Raw genomic sequence first — 9,660 nt, 5'->3', positions numbered from 1 at the left:
AAGTTAACTATACTATTAGTCTATTATGCATATATTATGCTATAAATCTTATAATATACTAATATATACTAATCCTATATATTATGCTATTATAGTGTTACTGTTACTACTACATATAGATTTATAGTGTGTGTGTGTGTGTATATATATATATATATATATATATATATTATAATGATATAGTGATACTAATACTATATATTATATAATAATACATTAATACTATAGACTTATAGTGATTAGTTATTATGAATCATGATTAGTATAACTATATAATAGTATTAGTATTAGACTATTAGTAATATAGTATAGCTATATATTTGTAATATACTAATAATACTAGTTATACTGATTTAGTATAAGTTATAACTATATTAGTATAACTATAACTATAGTCTATATTAGATTATTAGTACTTGTTTTATACTATATTAGAGTCTAGAGTCTAGACTATTAATATAATACTTGTATTAGTATAAATATTAGTATTAGTATAAAATTATAAATATTAGTATTAGTTAATAATTACTTAATGGTGAGTTAATGATAGGATTAGGTTAATTGGTTAAATAAAAATTATATATATATAAATTATATATATATATATATTTTTTGTATTTTCATTTGGTCCGGTCTAGTCTGAAAAACCCATGGACCGTGGACCAGACAGAATGAATTCGGTCCTATGAAGTTCCAGCCGAGATCGACTGAGACCATTCCTAGTTCAGTTCGATCGGTTTTTCCGGTCCGGACCGCTCAATTCTCACCCCTAGAAGAAGTGGATGATTCAGCTTAGTAGGATTAATCAAACTAATAAATTCGATACTTTTGTTAAAGACTCAACCATTGATCCAAAACCTTAGGACTATTGAATACTAATTTTGTTAACTCAGGATCATAACATTCCACCATACTTTCGAATCCAACGTTCACTACGGCCCACTCTATCGATACTGACCCAGTGGTAGCTCTTTCCTTTTTGGTGGTTTCACTCATCTATCAGTATTTAATGATTTAACACCATGACGCCCATACATTGTACTAAGGCATTTTAATCTGATCTATAAGTTGCATCTTCCGTGACTTGAACTCGTGATATCAACCTATCTCTGATAACAATTGTTAAAGATCCAACCATTTACAAAGCCCTAAAACTATTGAGTACTAATTTAGTTAAACCTTTAATCCTAAGAATCATAACAACTTTAAAAGACGATATATATAGGTTGAATATTCATCTGTAGCATATCTGCTTTCGTACTTGTCGAAATTATGGCAATTCTTTTTTCTTTTTCCTTCTCTTTTTATTTTTATTGTTATTTTTATTTTATGAATAAGGCTTAAGGCAGTACAAAAAACTAAGGGGGATGAAAGATAAAGTTCGGGTCAGTGATATGCATGAGGACGGTGTGTGCAGGGGGAGTCTTCTAGGCAATTCATTTCAAGGAGAAGAAATCAGCTCATTCCTACTTGTGACATCTTTTAAGACTACTAGTAGGTTTAGAATTTTGTATGACTTCATAAAATTTATTAGATCTATTTTATAATAAAAATATTTATAATAAAATAGTATCATATAAATTCACATTAATTTATAAGTTTATTTTTATATAATTCTTTTATAGTTAAAATATTTTTATTTTCAAAAATCGGACGAAACTCGAAGTCTACCCAATTTCCCTACAGTCAAAGGATGGGTTGCCATGGCGCACTCCCAGCCCCATGCTTTGGGAGGGGTTGTTTTCGGGGTTGGGGCCTATCGAATCATTGAGGAGCCCATTTGCAAAGGATAATTTCTCCCACGGTAAGCTACCTGTTGTGATGAGCACAGCAAATTTACAAGTCTAAACAGGCATGTTGATATATTGCATCATCTGGCTGCCAGGTTACCCCATCAAGGACGTTATTCTATCCAGTCTCATCTCTACTTGTTTTAGACATGAACAACACAGAGTCATCAGATCCAAATAATACCGTTTCGGGTGAAAATAGTAAATGAAAAAAAAAAAAACCTTATCCAATTATTGCAGCCTACTAAAGCTGCAGGTCGTATGGTCTCTAAAGAGTCAGCTACAAGTTGCTCAAGTCGTTGATACTAGAAGTTAAAAGTTAAATACTATGTAGATGACTTAAGAAATTCCGTTTATCTCATTATAATCCATGATTCTGTTAGTCCCCATTTTTGAAGTAGTAAATTGTGCTGTGAAGGTGCTATTGTAGAGGACGGTGTAAATGGAGATGGAAAATGGCTTCAACGTCGGAACAACAACCACGCATGGGGGCACCGAACTAAAAAACAACGTAGAAAAAGCTGAGAATAATAGCCCGAACGTGATCGGTGATCGAGAAGACTTCGAGAAGAGTACTGGAGGAGATCAGAATTCCAAAACTGTTCCATTTCTTAAGCTTTTCTCGTTTGCAGATTCCACTGATGTTTTCCTGATGATTGCTGGTACAATGGGTGCCATTGGAAATGGCTCAGGTCTGCCCCTTATAACAGTATTCTTCGGGGAAATGATTAATGGTTTGGGAAGTAGTACAGACATTGTTCCTTTAGTTTCCAAGGTAAAAACTACGCTCCCCGAGTTCAATTCCAATCTGTCACTGGAAAAGTGTAGCTGAACGTTCACTTTGTTTTTCACTACTTTTTCTGATGAAAGTCTAAAATATGCCATGCATGATCTCTACTACTATACCAGTAGTAGTAGTAGTAGTAGTAGTAGTAGTATAACTTGTCTAGCGCTTCCGTTGAAAATTAATTAATCTTGTTTTTAGAAGAATTAATGCATTTCAACACTCTTCGTTTCTAATATGCTAATTATTTGTCGATCAGATGAAGATGACATTGATTAGTTTCCTGGTAATGTTTTAGGTCTGTCTAAAAATAGTCTACCTGGGTGTTGGGGTTGGTGCCGCAGCATTCATCCGTAAGTAGATTCCATAACAAAATATTACAAGAAATTTACAGAACGCTAAAAAAATCCATAACAAAATTTTCTTGTTCTTGTCAGAGGTGGCTTGTTGGATGATCACAGGGGAGAGACAAGCTGCGAGAATACGGGGTTTGTACTTGAAGGCTATTTTGAGACAAGATGTGGCTTTTTTCGATAAAGAAACGAACACTGGAGAGGTGGTTGAGAGGATGTCTGGTGACACTGTTCTCATACAAGATGCGATGGGTGAGAAGGTACTATACTGCTGCTTTGTACATCAAAATTCACAACTGGACAGAAAAACACCGTGAGTTTTTTGCATGTGCAGGTTGGGAAATTTCTGCAGCTGATATCAACATTCATTGGAGGTTTTGTGTGGCATTTTCCAAAGGCTGGCTTCTTACCCTTGTCATGTTGGCTTCATTTCCTCTTCTTGTGGCATCTGGTGGTCTTATGTCAATTGTCATAGCTAAGACAGCTTCCCGTGGACAAGCTGCTTATTCAAATGCAGCAAATGTGGTTGAACAAACAATCAGTTCAATCAGGACAGTATGTCATGTTGTTGGAACTATATATATATATATGCATCCCTGGGGATTTTCAACTTTATCTCAGTAAAATTCAGTTGAAATTGCAGTTATTTTCTAGCAAATTACTGATATCCACCATTTGGTTCTTGTGTAGGTGGCATCATTTACTGGGGAGAAACAAGCTGTAATGAACTATAAAAGGTTCCTAATAACAGATTACAAAGCTGGTGTTCATGAAGGCTTGGTTTCAGGGTTAGGTTTTGCAGCCTTTAAGTTAGTAGTATTTGGCAGCTTTGCTATGGCAGTATGGTTTGGATCAAAATTGATACTGAATAAAGGATACAATGGGGGTGATGTGCTGAATGTGATTACGGCTGTGTTGACTGGATCTGCGTAAGCTGCGTGCACTTTGAATATTCTTTAGCTCCCAATACTCTCTAATAGATGTATTTATATAAATGTATTTTGTCTATTTCATTTTTCATTTCTTGCCTTTTTCTACCATATGGATGTTTCAGGTCCCTAGGCGAGACATCTCCCTGCATGAATGCCTTTGTTGCCGGTAAAGCTGCTGCATATAAGATGTTTAAGACTATTGAGAGGATGCCAAATATAGATACGTATAGCACAAAGGGAAAGATTTTGGATGATATTCATGGAGATATTGAGTTGAGAGATGTCTTTTTTAGTTATCCAGCCAGACCCAACGAGCAGATATTCAGTGGATTCTCTCTTTATATCAATAGAGGCACAACTTCAGCTTTGGTTGGACAAAGTGGAAGTGGGAAGTCAACAGTGATAAGTCTAATAGAGAGATTCTATGATCCACAGGCTGGAGAAGTTCTGATAGATGGCATTAACCTCAAAGATTTCCATCTTAAATGGATTAGGCAGAAAATTGGTCTTGTTAGTCAAGAACCTGTGTTGTTTGCATCCAGCATTAAGGATAATATTGCATATGGAAAGGATGGTGCAACCTTTGAAGAGATAAGAGTTGCCATTGAACTTGCAAATGCTTCTAAATTTATTGATAAATTGCCTCAGGTTTTTTGAGTTTTAGCCTCCTCTGGAACTTTAGACATTGTAATATTCCTCCTCATAACCATAGAAATTGTACATTTAACTATTAACTTGGAATTTCTCAATCCAGGGACTAGATGCCGTGGTTGGTGGGCATGGAATGCAGCTATCTGGTGGTCAGAAGCAGAGAATTTCCATTGCAAGAGCAATTCTAAAAGACCCTCGAATTTTACTTCTGGATGAAGCTACAAGTGCACTTGATGCAGAATCTGAGAGAATTGTGCAGGAGGCATTGGACAAGATCATGGTCAACCGAACTACCGTTATTGTTGCCCATCGTTTAAGTACAGTCAGAAATGCTGATATGATTGCAGTCATTCGACAAGGAAAGATTGTTGAAACTGGTATGCTACAGCATAGCTGACTCTACCCATTTGCTTATTCACATTGAGCCAATTATCTGTTAATTTGACAGTGTTCAGGGTTTTTTCGTTGCCTAAATTTGTCATCTTTCCAACTACATTGCTTTGAACTCTATAGACAAGTTTGAATTCTTAAGTCCTGAACAATAAATGCCCACAAAAATGTATACAAATCAGTAACTTCTTGAACCATTTGAAGGCTACAATTTGGAGGAGCAAAAAAATAATTTCTTGAACCATTTGAAGGCTACAAATCACTTTTTCCCACTTAAAATTTCTGGAAAATACCTACATTATTGTATCATTTCCTGATAAGATTATGCCACAATTGGAGAGATACATATATATCAACCAAAAAACGTATTGGTTAATTTCTCAGGATCACACTCGGAACTAATAAACAATCCTAATGGAGCATACTCACAACTCATACAGTTGAAAGAAGTAAACAAGGAGTCGGAACAGGCATCAGACGATCAAAACAGATCAGAAATTACTGTTGAATCTTCTAGACACTCAAGTCTGAGATACAGTCAAAGAATGTCACACCTAAGATCTATAAGTCAGGGATCATCTGTTAATAGTTGCAGCCGCCGTTCATTCTCAGCCTTTGGATTGCCCATAGAAGTCCTCATCCCTGATAATACGTGGACAGAACCGGAAGAAAAGTTTCCAAAGGTCTCAATCCGCCGCCTTGCCTACCTCAACAAGCCAGAGATTCCTATTCTTCTTCTTGGTGCTATGGCTGCAATCCTAAATGGCACATTATTTCCTATATTTGGTATGCTGCTCTCCAAGGTAATCAAATCCTTTTACGAACCGCCTCATAAACTGAGAAAGGACACAAATTTTTGGTCAATAATATTTGTGATCCTTGGTGTGGTGTCGTTTCTTGCAATTCCAGCACGAGCATACCTTTTTTCTGTGGCCGGGTGCAAGTTAATTCAACGAGTTAGATTGATGTGTTTTGAGAAGTTGGTTCACATGGAGGTTGGTTGGTTTGATAAGCCTGAGCACTCATGTGGCTCGATTGGTGCTAGGCTTTCAGCAGATGCTGCTAGAGTGCGAGCTCTTGTTGGAGATTCACTTGGTCAGATTCTTGATGTTATTGCTTCAGCAGTTGCAGGTTTAGTCATTGCATTTGTTGGAAGTTGGCAGTTGGCAATTATTATCCTTGCATTGATTCCTCTGATTGGTATCAATGCATATGCTCAATTAAAGTTCATGAAAGGATTCAGTGCAGATGCAAAGGTCTGCTCTAAAACTAATCATCTCCTTTTTATCTCGTTTTGTTTTGTTGACAACAGATGAAAGGATTCAGTGCAGATGCAAAGCATTTCTCTTTCTTAAATCAATTTTTTGTATACAATTGAGATTTTTATATAAAAAACTCTGAGTAGCCATATTTTTAAGAGTAATGCTACATACAATTGTGGAGTGCGCAAATGCCGTGCAGCCACTTTGAAAAAGAGTAGGGACTACTATTAATTTTTTTTTTCATGTGAGTCCTATATTTATTCATTTTTTTCATAGTGATTGTACGACGCTTGTACATTCACGACTGCAACTATCATTTCTCTACTATTAAACCGAGCTATATATATCTAATTTTTCATCACTCTTTAAGTTTCTTATTGGGAAAGTTGATCCCTCAAAATCTCAATTGTATGGTTGAAGATGATGTATGTGGAAGCAAGCCAAGTTGCCGATGATGCAGTTGGGAGTATAAGAACAGTTGCTTCTTTCTGTGCTGAAGAGAAGGTGATGAATCTATACAGAAGCAAATGCGAAGGCCCAAGGAAGGCAGGGATAAAGCAAGGCTTGATCACTGGAACAGGATATGGGACATCTTTTGGCTTGTTGTTTCTTGCCTATGCTACCTTTTTCTACGCAGGAGCTCAAATGGTTGAGGCAGGGAAAGCAACATCCTCAGATGTTTTCCAAGTATGAATTCCTTCTCTGCTTTTAACAGGCTTTCCAACGATTTGAACAGTAATACAAGAAATCAAACAAGAGCATGAACTCTTGAGACCTTGTTAAGTTAAATAATGGTGGATGCTTTGTTTTCAGGTTTTCTTTGCTTTGACCTTGGCAGCCACGGGAGTTTCTCAAACAAGCTCCATGGGTCCAGATACTGGCAAAGCAAAGAATGCTGTTTCTTCCATATTTGCAATAATAGACCAGCAATCGAAGATAGATGCAAGTGATGAGTTTGGTATAACTTTAGACAATTTCAAAGGAGGAATTGAGTTTCGTCATGTAAACTTTAAGTATCCATGCAGGCCAGATGTTCAGATTTTCCATGACCTCAGCTTGACTATCCATTCTAACAAGGTTGTTTAGTACTTTTGGTGTTTTCAACAACTAGCACAAAAGACTCGAACAAGTTGTTCACATTGGTACTAATTTTTTTTTTTTTTTTTTGTTCCTCAGACAGTTGCCTTGGTTGGAGAAAGTGGGAGTGGGAAATCGACAGTCATCTCATTGCTGCAAAGGTTTTATGATCCTGATTCTGGTCGTATTAAACTTGATGGAATTGAAATTCAAAAGTTTCAAGTGAAGTGGCTGAGGCAGCAAATGGGTCTCGTGAGTCAAGAACCAGTTTTGTTCAATGACACTATTCGTGCCAACATTGCATATGGAAAGGAAGAAGGAAATGCAACAGAGACAGAAATTATAGACATGGCAGAGTTGGCAAATGCTCATAGCTTCATTAGTGCCTTACAAAAGGTAATCAAGACAAACAAAGCAGTGCATTTCTTTAAATTTCTCTCATTATTTGTGAAAACACCATTTATTCAAAAAACTATGAGGAAAGGTATAGAATTTACTATTTATTTTATATGATAAGGATTCTGGGCTCTATTTGGATGCTAAGAGTATCTTAGATCATCTATGAATAATATAAAATAATAGTGAATAGTTTATAAATAATAGTAAAGTAATATGAAAAAGAAGGTCTAAAAACACTAGTAATCCCAAACAGACCTTTAGTCTTTTATTATTATTATTATTTTGTGATAAAAATATTTGCGGCAAGTTTCAAATGGCCCCAAATATAGCTTTTTTCTGGATCTTAACTCTAATATCACGTAAAATCACTACTTTTTCTAAAAACATAAGGTGATGAGAAGATATAGATTTTATGATTTATTTTATATCTTTAACATTGTCATACCCTAATATGATTTCATTCTTGGCATCCAAAAATGAAGGGTTATGATACTATAGTAGGAGAACGTGGAGTCCAGTTGTCCGGCGGGCAGAAGCAACGAGTAGCCATTGCACGAGCCATGATCAAAAGTCCGAAGATATTACTGTTAGATGAGGCTACCAGTGCACTGGATGCCGTGTCGGAAAGAGAGGTTCAAAATGCATTAGATAAAGTTAGGGTTAATCAGACAACGGTGGTGGTGGCTCATCGATTATCTACAATCAAGAATGTCGATGTAATCGCAGTTTTTAAAAATGGAGTTATTGTAGAGAAAGGGAGACATGAGACTTTGATTAAAAACAAGGATGGCTTTTATGCCTCCTTGGTTTCAATTCACACCAGTATTAATGCTTCCACTGCCTAGCTATCTGGGAACTAAAAGATAGTGAAAATAAAAGATATAGAGAAATCTCTTAATAACAAAAAAATTTATAAAAAATAAGGTTATGAGTGTATTTTTATGTGATCTCTTTGTATTCGTAGCTATTCCATCTTATTGTAATTTGTCTTCATAAATATACATAAAAATTTTATTTTACACCTCCACGCTACCACTTTTTTTCTTTTTAATATGCACCTTAAATTATTAAAACTAGCAATTGATACCCCCAAATTACCAAGATTTAACAATGTAACACCCCGGTCCAGCAAGGGTGGGAGAGTTACTTCCTAACACTTAAACTCACATTTCAACAATATAAAAAATAGACTCCAAATTTCCAATATCATATAAAAAATTTAATTCAATCTAATTTCCTCAGTATAACCAATTTGCTAAAATGCTAAGTCATCATAACGCAATAAAATTTCTTAATAAAAATCGACAATACTCACAAAAACTTCCTATGGTTAAACCACTATACTTAAATCATCTAACCCAATGTCTCATAATCTTGATCCTCAGCTAAATCATCAAAATATCTAAAAAATATTGTGGAGATAAGGGATGAGTTATCAACAACTTAGTAAGCAGAGAGTATATACTAGCATATAAACACGAGCATTTATAAAGTTTAGTATGCAGAACAAAACATTTATTTTCAGAATGCAGAAACAACATATTTACTTTCAGAATGCATAAACAAAACTTGGTACAAAATATCATAGTGAAATTTCCAGAAAGACAACTTATTCCCAAAAAGAAAATCTATTGGCATATCCAAACTGAAACATTATATTTATATCATCTCATAGCATCACATCGGGACCAATATCATATTTAACCCCTGTGGTAGGGTTATAAACCACTATTATACCCGTGGCTGGGCCTTAACAGAAACAGAATGGAACATCATCGGAATTAGATCACATTCAGATACAGAATCAGAACTTCATGCCAAGGTTTTCAGATGACATATCATATCAAAACAAAATACTGAATAGCTTCAGATCATTTCACATGTTCGAAATAAACAAAAACCAAAAATCTTATTTATTCATAGCAAAAACTTTTAGATTTTCATATTCGCTCTTTTTGCATAGTTCAGAAACAGAATGCACAAAATTAGCTCATGTCTACACCCGTCATAAAAAAAAAATAT

General features: G+C 35.3%; 1 pseudogene; it reads left to right on the top strand.

Moving 5' to 3' along the window:
• Nucleotides 1-2,214: 2,214 nt before the first annotated feature.
• On the top strand, nt 2,215-8,590 carry LOC121263336 (annotated as a pseudogene).
• Nucleotides 8,591-9,660: the final 1,070 nt, after the last annotated feature.

Source organism: Juglans microcarpa x Juglans regia, chromosome 4S (genome assembly GCF_004785595.1).
Source record: "Juglans microcarpa x Juglans regia isolate MS1-56 chromosome 4S, Jm3101_v1.0, whole genome shotgun sequence".
Lineage (NCBI taxonomy): Eukaryota > Viridiplantae > Streptophyta > Magnoliopsida > Fagales > Juglandaceae > Juglans > Juglans microcarpa x Juglans regia.
This window is presented reverse-complemented; position numbering and strand designations above follow the sequence as displayed.